The following is a 14,154-nucleotide window of genomic DNA, read 5'->3' as shown; positions in this document are numbered from 1 at the left end:
TATGTGAATTTAAATCATTATGAAATTTGCAAACTTAAAAACTAGTAGAAATCACCTTGATTAAATTGTGATTTGAAGTTTTGTGGATGAGTTAAATATTAATAGTCTTGTGTGTCTTACATATACGCTCTTTCATAAGGAAAATATTGGATTTGGTATTGCTTTTCTCTGGGAACTCAAGTATGGAAAGAATTGTTTAAAGTCTTTTGTCAGTGGGTTGGGAATAGGGGAATAGATCTAGTTCACAGAAATTAAGTTCATGGGAAAAAGGTCTTTTAATATTGCTTATAGCTGAGTCAGGATAGAGGAGAGAGCTGTATTAATACTGATACCTAAATTTAACCACATCTCTTAGGAAAGTTTTTTTTCTCTCAACAATTTGAAGTTTATGTTGTTAAACAGAGTCTTATTTGATATGTATTGCTTTATTTTTCAATTAAAAGTGGTTTTCTCCTACTTGTATGTCTAGTTAAAATTTTGTCTAGAGGCAATATAACATTAACTCATAACTTACCCTGAAAGACATATAGGAGATTATCCATTTTGTGCTTCAAAATACTAAGCTGGGTATGGTGGCACATGCTTGTAATAAACTCAGTATTTGGGAGGCTGAGACAGGAGAATCTCAGGTTTGCAGTTAGCCTCAGCTACTTAGTGAGGCCCTCTGCAACTTAGTGAGACCATGTTTCAAAAAAGTGAGTAAAAAATAGGGTTGGGGATAGACCTCGGAGGTAGAACGCCCTTGGCGTTCACACACACACACACACACACAATATTAATTAGGTGTGGTGGTGTACTCTTGTAATCCCAGTACTTGGGAGGCTGAGAGAAGAGGATTGCAAGTTTGAATACTGCCTCAGCAAGTAGTAAGACTCTCGTAAACCTAGTGAGACCTTGTTTCAAAATTAAAATAGTGCTAGGGTTATATCTTGGAGGTTCAATTGCCAGCACCAAAGAACCCTGTAAATTCTGTTTGCTTTAACTATATAGACTTATTTAGTTCAAATCATAAACACCTTGTAAAGCCATTTTTATATACTTGTATTGGTGCATTATGGTCTCACATCATATTGTTCATAGTGGTAGTGACATGCCAAGGACACAGCACTGGGCTTTCCCCAGCCCCCTCCACATCAGCCGCTTCTCTATACAGGATATTGAGATTGACATTGGAATGCCAATGTCAATCTCAATTGACATGTATTTACATTATTTACATAATATATTTCATTATGTATTTATATAGTGTGGATAGAAGCAATTCTCTTATATGAGGGAAAACATGACTCTTCAATTTCTGTGATTGGCTAATCTCACTTAACATAATGTTCTCCAGGTCCTTCCTTTTTCCTGCAAATGACATTTTGTTCTTTATTGCTGAGAAGAATTCCATTGTGTGTATATCCACAATTGTGTAATCCATTCATCTTGATAGACACCTAGGTTGGTTCTAACCCAGTAGTTGGAAGGCTGAAACTAGAGGATTGCAGTTCCATAACTTGGCTATGGTGAATTGTACTTTTTTTCTCTTCAACTTGCACTTATGAGAGAAAGGACCCTTGACTGAGTCTGGCTTATTTCACCTAACATAAAAAAAACTATCAGTCCCACCTACTTTCCTGCAGATGACATAGTTTTGTTCTTTATGGCTGAGTAAACTCCACTGTGTTTGTAAACCACGTTTTATTTATGCATGTGTCTGCTGGTCTCATAATTTGGCTGTTGTGAATTGCAATGCATAAACATTGCTGTACTATGGTTATTGAGGCTGGCTGCCAACCTGGATTTTTCCTATTTCCGTACTGGGATTACAAGTGTGCTTATAATCCCAGTACTTGGGAGACTGAGACAGGAGGATCCCAGATTTGAGGACAGCCTCATCAAGTAGTAAGACTCTCATCAACCTAGTCAGATTTTCTTTTCTTATTTTTTCTTTCTTAGTTTTTTTTTCTTCTTTTTTTTTTTTTTTTTTTTTTTTTTTTTTTTTTTTTTGGTGGTACTGGGGATGGAACCTAGGGGCATTCTACCTCCAAGCTACACTCCAGCCGTATTTTTTATTCTTTATTTTGAAACAGGGTCTCACTGAGTTGCAAAGGGCCACGAACCTGGATCCTCCTATTTCATCCTCCCAAATGCTGGATTACAAGCATGCACCACCACGCCTGGCTATGAGATCCTATTTCCAAATTAAAAAAAAAAAAAAAAAATTGAGCTGAAGATGTAGCTCAGATATAATGCCTCTGGGTTCAATCCCCAGTACCACAATAAAGAGAAGGAAACAGTTTCAGTAAGTTGCCTTGATCCCACCTGTGGTCTTCCTGTATCAGCCTCCCATATTCTGGGCTTTGCAGACTCTGATTCTTATGGATAAATACCAAGGAGTGGTATAGCTGGGTCATTGGATATTTTCACTCCTAGTCTTTTAAAGAGTCTCCATACTGATTTCTGTAGTGGTTGTACTATATAATTACACCAACAATGTGTACATGCTCATTTCTCCACACCTTCACCAGCATTTACTATTATGTTCTTGATGGCTGCATTTCTTCTAGTCTGGGACAAGACAGGGCTACACTCTCACCATTCCTGTTCAATACTGTGCTTGAACCTTGAGCCAGAACAATTAGGCAGGAGAAGGAAATAAAAGTGATACAAAAGCCATGTATGGTGGCATACTCCTGTAATCCCAATAGTTGGAAGGCTGAAACTGGAGGATCGCAGGTTTGAGGACAGCATCAGAAAGTAGTGAGACCCTGTTTCATAAAAATAACATAGTGCTGAGGGTTTATCTTGGAGGTTGAATGCCCCCTGTGTTGAACCCCTCGTAACAACGATGACCACAAAAATACAATTAGGAAAGGAAGAAGCCAGATGATTACCATTTGTAGATAGGAGCTGCAAATTCAAAGGTTCCACCAGAAGACTTCTAGAGCTAGTAAATTCAGCAGTTATACTTCATTCATAGCAACTGTTTCCAGGTGGAATTGATAATATACCACAAAGACTTTTTTTACACTACTGTGGGTTGAACCCAGAGGCATTTAACCTCCGAGCTACACCCCCAGTCCTATTTTTTATTCTTTATTTTGAAACAGGGTCTCACTGAGTTGCAGAGGGCTTCACTAAGCTGAAGGGATCCTCTTGTCTCAGCCTCCCAAGTACTGGGATTACAAGAATGTACCACCGTGCTTGGCTACAAAGACATTTTTAATGTTTATGATGTAATTTTAGTTTCTCAAACTTCTTGGTCTCAGGAACCCTTTATACTTAGAAATAATCGAAAACCCCAAAGAGTTTTTGTTTATATGTATATATTTGAATTTTTGTGGTACTAGGAATTAAACCCAGGGGCATTCTAATCTAAGCCACACCCCTAGACCTATTTTTTATGATTTTGAAACAGGGCCTCAAATTGCTGAGATTGGCTACATACCTTGATCTTCCTGTCTCAGCTTCCCAAATACTGGGATTACAAGCATGTGCCACCATGACCTGCTCTGTATTTGAATTTTATGTTTGTGGTACTGGAAAGTGAACCCAGAGGTATCCTATCACTGAGCCACACCCTCAGCCCTTTTTATTTAAACAGGGTCTCACTAAGTTGGTGAAGGTAGTTGCAAACCTCTGATTCTCCTGCCTCAGTCTCCCACGTACTGGCATTAAAGGTATGTATCCTCTACCCAGCTTAAATGGAAAACAAAAATAATTAAAGTAAATGCATAACCAGGCGTGTTGGCGGATACTTGTAATTCCAGCATTTGGGAAGCTGAGACTGGAGGATCGCGGTTCACAGACAGCCTCAGCTACTACTTAGTGAGGCCCTCAGCAACTTAGTGAGACCCTGTTTCAAAATAATAAAAAATAGGGCAGGGTGTGTAGCTCGGAGGTCGAATGCCCCTGGGTTCCATTCCCAGACCCGAAAAATCACATTATTATTTTATTCCACCTCCTCCCTTTTTACAGTGCCTGAGATTGAACCTAGGGTACCAAGTATGCTAGGCAAATGTTCTACCACTGAGCTACATCTCCACCCCCTAATAACATGTTTAGTGAAGTTAACTTGCAAGAACATTTTGCAAATCTCTGAATATCTGGCTTAATGGAAGACAGCTGGATTCTCCCCCCCCCCCCCCTTTTTGGTGCTGGGGATTGAACACAATAGCTTTCTACCTCTGAGCCACACCCCAGTCCTATTTTTAAAATTCGAAACAGGTTCTAACTAAGTTTCTAAGAGCCTTGCTGAATTGGTGAGGCTGGCTGCAAATCTGGGATTCTGTCTCAGCCTCCCAAGTCCTGGTATTACAGGTGTGTACCACTAAGCTGAGTGTCAGTTGGATTCTTAAACAAGTTGAGCATTCCTAATCAGAAATTTAAAACTAACTCTAATCTGAAACTCTGGTCATTGATGGCCTCATAATGACTCCTAGTCAAAAACAGGTGCACTAAAAATACTGTATAAAATTGTTGGGTATGGACTCATGTCTGTAATACATGATCCTCCTGGAGTCAGGAGGGTCACCGGTTTGAGGCTAGTGCTTGGTAACTTAGATAAGCCAGGCATGGTGGTGCGCACCTATAATTTCAGTGCTTAAAAGGCTGGGACAGGAGGATTGCATGTTCGAAGCCAGCCTTGAAAAATAATAATAAAGGGCTGTGGGCCAGTTACACACACCAAAAAATAAATAAATAAATAAAACAAATTGGGCTGGAGGCAGAAGCCCTTCTCCAGTACCCTTCCTTCTAGAAAGGAATTTATATCAAACTTTGTACATGGTTAACAGTAAAACCCATCATTTTATCTTGTATTTTTGATGTATCCTTTTTATCTGTGCATGATTTTATACAGTTGTTTAATGGTTACTCAGAAGATAGTGCAGTAAATTATGTAGATCTTCTAAATGTGAACACTTTGTATACCATATTATAATATGAGCACTGATCTCACACTTCTTAAAAATTGAAGAGCCTGAAAGGGTTACAGTTTTTCCAAAATTTTGATTTTTCAACCACACATACTAGTTCATATATTTATCTTAAACATTTTTCTCTACCTTCAGGGTTATTTATTATAGTGCTAATGAACTATTATAAACATCAATAATGATTTCTGAAACATAAGAGAGAGGCCAATAAATAGCCTAGTACATCAACCATTGAAAGGACTGTTTGTTTAAGATTAAACCACTGAGTTGCAACATTAAATTTCATCCATTAAAAAAAGCTCATTTAGCTGGGCAAAGTGGTACAAGTTTGTAATCCCAATACTTATAAGGCTGAGACAGGAGGATCACAGTTTAAGGATAGCCTCAGCAAGTAGTGAGATTCTCATCAATCTAGCGAGATTCTGCTTCCAAAAAAGTGGGGGGGGGGAATAGGGCTGGGGGTGTAGCTCACACATGGAATGCTCCTAAAATCAATTCCCAGGACCTCCACCCCCACAAAACCAAGCAACAAAAAACAAGGTTATTTATACTTATCTCAACTGTTTTTGGGTAGCACCTGAATTTCTACATAAAAATTTGCAAAACTTCAACTAAAGAACAAATAAAACATTAAGATACAAGTTTGCGAGGCTTCTGAGAAAAGCAGCGTTTATGAGTCCTGCTAAGACTTGATCTCTGTTGCCACATAATCAGCGCTTTTCATAGCCAGAAAATACTATCAGCAGAGAAATAAAAACTGTAAATACAAGGGACAGAGAAACAGGAGACTAGAAGAACAACCAGAGACCAGAAAAGAAACTAGCCTGCATTGAGGTGGCAGGCGCCACGCCGGTGCCATCTTGCCTCACAGCACCAGGCTCCAGAGAGGCAAGGTAAAGAAGGAGCTGAAGTGAGCAGCTGCGAATCATTCGAGTGTAATTCAGCAGTTTTTTCAGCGGAAAGAACTAAAATTCTCAGTGGCCAAGCTCATCACGCCGTCCAGGGACTCAGAATGGAGCTCAAAACCAGAAAAGCTAGCCTCATGGCCAAGGGCGTGGCAGCAGCACCATATTGACAGCAGCGGTGAGTTCGCCATGCCTGTGACAGCTCCAGATCAGCGCAACAACAGTAAGTGAAATTACGGCCCCTAAAGGAGAAATCCCAGCACTGCACCCCTAGGGACTTGCACAGCTTTGATAATCTCCCTGGTTCTGAGATTTTGCAGTGCAATCCAGTGAAGGAGTAGCAGTGGCAGAGATACCACACCCTAGTCGCAGCTCCCCATGGGGAAACCCCCAACCTGGCACCATGGTCTCGCACAGCCTCAGTTAACTCCCTGGGTCTGAGACTTTGTGATACAACCCAGTAAAGGACTAGTAGCGGCTGAGATTACCACAGACTCAAGATCCAGAGCACCCTAATTGAAGTTGTGCTGACCCGGGGAAGAACCCAGAGAAGGCACAAACTTTCATGGGAAGGAACAACAACAATGGAGCAATGAAGGCCCACAACCCCACAATATCAGAACCTGATAACAGAAATTCAGAGATCTCCAAAAGATCAAGTCAGGAATATAACTAGAAATAATACAGGACCTTTGGAAAAAATTATAGAGAGTCTAAAAGAAATAAAGGATGCAATCATTGAAGTAAAGGCATCAATTCAAACTATAATCAGTCAATTAGACCACATGGGGAATAGAATCGCGCTCCTAGAAGATGATCACTCCAAAAACGAATGCATAATTTATAACAAAAATAAAAAATCCGACAGCAGGAATTTGACACTGAAGAAATAATGGGCCCATTTTAAGAGAGCTAACCTAAGAATAATCGGAATAGAGAAGAGAAAAGAAGGTGAAGCCAAAGGGAACAATAATCTCTTCAAAGAAGTAATAGCAGAAAATTTTCCAAACATAAAGCAAGAGGTTGATACACAGGTCCAGGAAACCACTTCTCTTCAATATTGTAATAGAGACTCTAGCCAGAGCAATAAGGCAAGAAAAGGAAATCAAAGAAGTACAAATAGGGAAAGAACTCAAACTTTCACAATTTGCAGATGACATACCATATTTAAAACCTAACAAACTCAACCAAAAGGCTTATAGAACTGATGAACAAATTCAGCAAAGTGTCTGGATACCAAATCAATCTTAAAAAATCAGAAGCTTTTCTGTACACCAACCATAAATCCACCGAAAAATCCAGAAAATGCCCCCCCCCAGGATCTCCCACAAAAAATTAAAATACTGAGGAATAAACTTAACCAAGGAGATGAAAGATCTCTACAAAGATAACTATAAAACATTGGAAAAAATTTGAAGAAGGTCTTAGAAGATGGAAAGATATTCCATGGATTGGCAGAATAAATATCATTAAAATGTCCATCTTTCCAAAAGTGATCTACAGATTCAATGCAATGCCCATTAAACTACCAAGATCATTCCTCACAGACATAGAAAAATCAGTCCTTAAATTTATTTTGAATGACAAAAAGCCTAGAATAGCCCAAGTATTTCTCAGCAACAAAAACCATGTAGGAGGAATCACAATACCTGACTTTAAACAATACTACAAAGGCATTGTAATAAAAACAGCATGGTACTGGCAAAAAAAAAAAAAAAAAAAAAAAGACCATATATGAGTGGAGCAAAATAGAAGACCCAGAAAAAAGTTTACTCACTTTCAGCCAATTGATTTTTGACAAAGGGGCCAAAAACATACACTGGAAAAAAGATAGCCTGTTCAACAAATGGTGTTGGCAAAACTGGTTAACCATATGCAGAAAATTGGAAACTCCACATTTTCGCCCTGCACAAGAGTCAATTCAAGATGGATCAAAGACTTGGAAATTAAACCAGAGACCTTGAACCTCCTTGAAGAGGGCATAGTTCCAACATTGCAACACATAGGCACAGATAAACACTTTCTCAACAAGACTCCAAAGGCACAAAAAATTAAAGGGCAAATCAATATGTGGGATTGCATGAAACTGAAGAGCTGTTCAGCAAAGGAAACTGTCAAGAGCCTCAATCAAGAGCCAACAGACTGGGAGATTTTTGCCACCTACACCTCTGACAGAGGACTAATAGCTAGAATATACAGAGAACTCAAGAAACTCAACACTAAAAATACAAATAATCCAATAAAAAAGGGCAAGCGAACTAAATAGACACTTCATGAAAGAAGAAATTCAAATGGCCAATAAATGCATGAAAAATTGCACATCATTGGCAATCAGAGAGATGCAAATCAAAACTACCCTGAGATTTCACCTAACTCCAACTAGAATGGCAATCATTCAAAAACAACAACAAATGCTGGCAAGGATGTGGGAACTCTAAAACATTGTTGTTGGGACTGCAAATTAGCACAACCACTTTGGAAAACAGTATGGAGAATACTCAGAAGAACGGGAAAATATCTACCATTTGGTCCAGCAATACCACTCTAGGTATCTACCCAAAGAAAGTTAACAAAACTACCAATTGAATGCATATTTATCTATGTTCATAGCTGCACAATTCAGCACAGCAAACTATAGAACCAGGCAAGATGTCATTCAACAAATAAATGGATTACAAGACTGTGGGATATGTACACAATGGAATTTTAATCAGCCATTAAAAAAACAAATCATTTTCAAGGAAATGGATGGAACTGGAAGACATTATGCTAAGTGAGATTAGTCAGTCACAAAAAATAAGAAATCGGATGCTTTCCCTAATATGTGAAAGCTAAGGTTATAGGAAGAACTCTAGGTTAAAAAGGAAATCCTATAGAGGAGCAAATAAGACAACCTAAATGAAAGGATGGGAGGGGGGAAGGAGGAAATAGTCTAAAAACATACAATGTACTTAAACATATGGAAGTCAACCACTAAGCCAAGCATGGGAAGGAGAGATGGGGAGGGAATGGGGTGGGAATTGGGTAGGGGCTAAATGAATTATGTGTACGTGTATGTCCACACAAGTTTTTTACCCCAGTATGATGTATGCATATAATGCAGCAATAAAAATTTATAAAAAAGATACAAGTTTGCATATTTATTTATTTTTGTGGTACTGGAAATTGAACCCAGGGGCATTCTACCTTTGAGCTTCACTTCCAGGCTTAGTTTTTATTCTTCATTTTGAAACAGGGTCTCATTTTTTCCAGTATTGGGAATGGCCTAGGAAGATTTGAGAAAGCTATGATTATTAATATATTTCAAAAATTGGGTGAGGGGCAAATCTGTGCAGACTTGGTTTCTGACTAAAAGCAGGCAAGTATTCCAATGTAAATTAACCTATCTAAAAGTAATTAACAAGTCAATAGGAGAGGAGAAGTAGGCCTTTATCTAAAGACAGATCTTAGGAGAGGAGAACCAGGCCTTTCTCTATCTAAAGACAGATCTACATGATAAGCCAGCTAAGATGGTAGGCGGGGTCAACCTTCATGAAAGGAGACACTGCCACACCTTGCTGGGGGAGGTACCTTACAGGATAAGGGGAGGTACCTTATAGGATAAGGGGAGGTACCTTACAGGGACAGTCACCACGTCAAAATTATGTAAACAAGATAGAGGTCATGGGTATAAAAATTCCGGTCCATGTGCTGTATCTTGCCTGGCCACCCTCCCCCCTCATGCCATTTTGGCATGGGGCTGTAACTATTTTCTGTATTTCTATTTTCTGTATTTCTGTGTTTTAAATAAACTTCTTTAAATCTTCAGCAACTGTCCAAGCTATGCATATTTATTCCTAGCTTAGGACAAGAACCCGTGGTTTTTCTGTTTTTGGTCATTTTGGGTTTTGTTATGGGTTGGGGGAAAGTGTGTCCTGGGACCCTCACAGAGGTTCCCGGGGAACAGTTTCCCCACAACTATACTCATCCAATCTGTAACATCATTGAGTTGCAAAGGGCCTCAGTAAGTAGCTGAGGTTGTCCTTGAACCACCCTCCTGTCTCAGCTTCCCAAATATTGGGATAACAAGCGTGTGCCACCATATTCATCACAAGTTTACATTTTAATTCCACCTACTTTCCCAAATAAACTAGTGTGTATCAACTTATGTTAGTACTGTGCTACACTTTCCATTAGAAAAAAAATTAATCACACTTGCTTTTGTACAGCATGGATTTTTTTTTTTTTTTTTTTTTTTTTTTTTTTTTTGCAGGTCTGGGAATGGAGCCCAGGAGCTTTTGTCCTCAGAGCTACACCCTCTGCCTTATTTTTTATTCTTTATTTTGAAACAGGGTCTCATTGAGTTGCAAAGGGCCTCAGTAAGTAGCTGAGGCAGTCCTTGAACCACCCTCCTGTCTCAGCCTCCCAAATGCAAGTGTGTGCGACTACGCCCGTCACAAGTTTACATTTTAAAAATTCTATGAACTTTCCCAAATAAACCAGCATGTATCAATTTATGTTAGTATTATGGTATACTTTCTATTTAGAAAAAAATTTAATACTTGCTTTTGTACAGCATGGATAACTTGTTGTTGTTGTTGTTGTTGTTGTTGTTGTTGTTGTTGTTGTTGTTGCCGGTCTGGGGATTGAGCCCAGGGGCTTTTGACTTCCAAGCTACCCCCCCACCCTATTTTTTATTCTTTATTTTGAAATGGGGTCTCACTAGCTGGGCATAGTGGCCCATGCTTGTAATCCTGCCACTTGGGAGGCAGAGACAGGAGGATCACGGTGGTTCGAAGCCAGCCTCGCTGGCTTAAGAGAGCCTGTTTCCAAATAAAAATATAAAATAGGTCTGGAAGTGTATCCTGGAGGTAGAAGTGTTTCCACGAATCCTAGTACCACCAAAAAAAAAAAAAAAAAAAAAGAACAGGGTCTCACTAAGTAGCTGAGACTGTCCGCGATTGACCCTCCTGTCTCAGCCTCCCAAATGCTTGGATTACAAGCATGCACTACCATTCCCAGCTTTGATAACTTCTAATGAGTTAGAATATGGTTCCTTCCTTCCTTCCTTCCTTCCTTCCTTCCTTCCTTCCTTCCTTCCTTCCTTTCTTTCTTTTTTTTGTGGTACTGGGGATTGAGCCCAGTCACATTCTTCCTCTGATTATTTTGAAACAGGGTCTCACTAAGTTGTAGAGGGCCTCACACTGGCCCCGAACCTGCGATCCTCCTGTCTCAACCTCCCAACTACTGGGATTACAAGCGAGTGCCACCACGGCTGGCATAGTTGTTCTAATGAAGACAACACTAGACAGATGTTACCTGATGCCTGGATGATGCTGAATTGACAAAAACAGTGAGACACGTTAAGGTATTTTTCCTTTTCTTAATCTTTCAGGTCAACCTTTGAGGCTTTTTTTTTTTTTTTACATTGAAATGAGGTAAATTGTGCCACCTCATCATTCTAAATTTTTAAAACTATAAAATATATTGAACTATAAAGTGATGAAGTCCATATTAGAATATCTGCTAAAGTAAGGTAGACTTTTATCCTCAAGATATGAATTAAGATTCAGCAGAGTACAGATACCTTCTTTATTGAAGTATCCGTTTACTTTAGTGGCCCTGTAATTCTAACCGTTGCTGGACTGTGGCTTTCTCTTCTGCAGTTTTCCCAGAAAATATTCCCTGTTAGCTTTCTTGACTAGGCAAGTTTTATTGTAGTTGTACCAGTATTGGAAATGGCCTAGGTAGATTTGAGAAAGCTATCATTATTAATATATTTCAAAAATTGGGTGAGGGGCAAATCTGTGCAAGGACTTGGTTTCTGCCTAAAAGGCAACTATTCCAATGTAAATTAACATAGCTAAAATAACTAACAAATCAATAGGAGAGGAGAACTAGTCCTTTATCTAAAGACAGATCTACATGATTAAGCTAGCTAAGATGGTAGGAGGGGTCGACCTTCATGAAAGGAGACACCTTGCCACACCTTGTTGGGGAGGTACCTTACAGGGAAGTTCACTAGGTCAGAATTACGCAAACAAGATGGAGGTCATGGGTATAAAAAGTTCGGTCCACGTGTGATCCCTTTGGTGTATTCATTCGAGTCACCCCTCCATGCCAGTCTGGTATGGAGCTGTACCTATTCTTTGTATTTCTATCTTTTCCTCTTTTTCTGTTTTTCTGTTTTTTTGTTTCTTTGGGAAGTTTTCGGGAAATTATTCCCAGGGGACAGTTTCCCAATCTGTAACATATTTGGCACCCACACGGGGCTAACTTTGTTTTGGGTCATCCCACTATGTCACTCTCTGGCCTGGTGCTTTGCTCTAAGCTCTATCTTTACCTCTTTCTAAGGGCGCCAATCCTTAACAGTAATCAATTCTGATATACTTGGACTCCTCTTTGTTTGAAGAACTGATATCTGAGTGAAAGATGAAATTATGGCAGATGCAGTCAGTGAACAGGAACGGGGTCTTCACTCACCTAATCTAGGGGATTTGGGTACTGTCCTGCAACTGAAAGACCCCCGCAGAGGGGAGACCCTCAATCAGCCTTGGGATAAGCGACGTCAAGTACACACGAGAGACTTTTGTTTTCCTTGATGCAAAAGCAAAAGGTTTATTAAGGAGCCAGTGCACTGGGGCCGACTCGTATCTCACTTAAGAGCAGAGGAGTTCGGCCCTGAGCAACTGAAATTGAGGGTATTTATAGGGAAAAGACCACCAGTTAGGGGGGTTTGGGCCAGATTGCATGCGTTTACAAAAAATTACAGAATCATTTGAAAAGTACATTCTGTAGTCAAGTGTTAGATAAGATACCAGGTGTAGTCAGCAGGTTACCGGCACAGGGTACGCTGACCCGGTCAGTATAGATAAGATGCTAGGTTCGTTCCTGGAACAGGGTGGGCTTATTGCATATTTCTCATTCTTGAGCCTATACTTTTTAAGCTGTAGCAAAAATATTTTTCTTTTAACTATTAGCTGGCTGCTAGGGGCCTACAACCTTTCTTTTAAAATGGAGCCTTTCACAACAGGTTTTGGTTTTGCTGAATAGGATACTGAGGATTTCCTAGGAAGTCAGGCTGGGGCAGAGCTTGACCTGAGGGGTTCCCCCTTTCTTTCTCAGGACCTGCAGTTGCAGAGCTGTGGGGAGCCAGGAGCTGCACTCTCAGGCTCCCTCTGCTCCTGAAATTCTGATTTTTGCTTAAAATTTCAAATTTTATCTTGGTTTAAAAATTGTTTTCTTGAAGTGACAGGCTTTTATCCTCCAATACCCACATCTGAATGAGCATGGATGTGCAGTTCTCCCCCCCCACCCTGGGGGTGGAACCCAGGGGCATTTACCTCTGAGCTGTACTCCCAGCCCTATATTTTTTATTCTTTATTTTGAAACAGGGTCTCACTGAGTTGCAGAGGGCCTCACTAAGTAGTAGCTGAGGCTGTCCACGAACTGTGATCCTCCTGTCTCAGCCTTCAGGTCCTGAGCTATCCTCTTAAAGAAAAAAATGGCTATGACATGGAAAAGCAGCTGCTGAGTACCCAGCTCATAGCAGTGGAGTTGGTGACTTTCCTTGGATGGAACACGGGCATTTACCTCTGAGTAACTTCCCCAGCCCTCTTTTTTTATTCTTTACCTTGAAAAAGGACTTAATTGAGTTGCAGAGGGCCTCACTAAGTAGCTGAGGCTGTCCTCAAACCGAACCATGATACTCCTTGCCGGAAACCACTCAGTCGAAATTGCCGTGATTCCACTCACGATTGAATAATCTCAGAAAAAGATGGGTGAGGATATGGGTGCCATTCTGCAGCCGCTTATCTGCAGCGATTCTTTCCCTTCTAGGAAATATATTTCTTTAAGTTCCTATTTACGGCGCTTCTGGAAAGAATCTGACATGGACAAAAGCTTCTTGAGCTATTGACACTTTATTACAAGAACCCAGAAAATTTATATCCTTCACCAGTGGGGTTAATAGTAAAAAAAAAAAAAAAAAAAAAAAAAAAGAAAGAAAAAGAAAAAGAAAAGGAGCGTAATCACCATAAATCAATTATCAAGGTAAAAAAACAAGTTAGTCCGGCATTCAAGAGATTAGCTCAGAATCTTCTCTGGATCCCGCAGCAGATCCAGCTGTCCTTGTGAAGGGCAAATTCCAGAAGAAATGGCACGCCCAGGGCTTGGAGGCCTCTCATGGAATCTTCTTTAACTTTTTTGGAACTTTCCATCTTTAGGGCTTAGTCCATATGGCAGGTATGGGGAGATGTGGCAATCCAGGTGGATGTGATGGAGTTCTCCCAGGTGTCGTCCTGCTTTGTCTTCTAAATTCTGAAAGCTTAAGCAAACTCACAACACAG

This window comes from Muscardinus avellanarius, assembly GCF_963383645.1.
Source record: "Muscardinus avellanarius genome assembly, chromosome: 17".
Classification (NCBI taxonomy): domain Eukaryota; kingdom Metazoa; phylum Chordata; class Mammalia; order Rodentia; family Gliridae; genus Muscardinus; species Muscardinus avellanarius.
Note: the sequence above shows the minus strand (reverse complement) of the source record.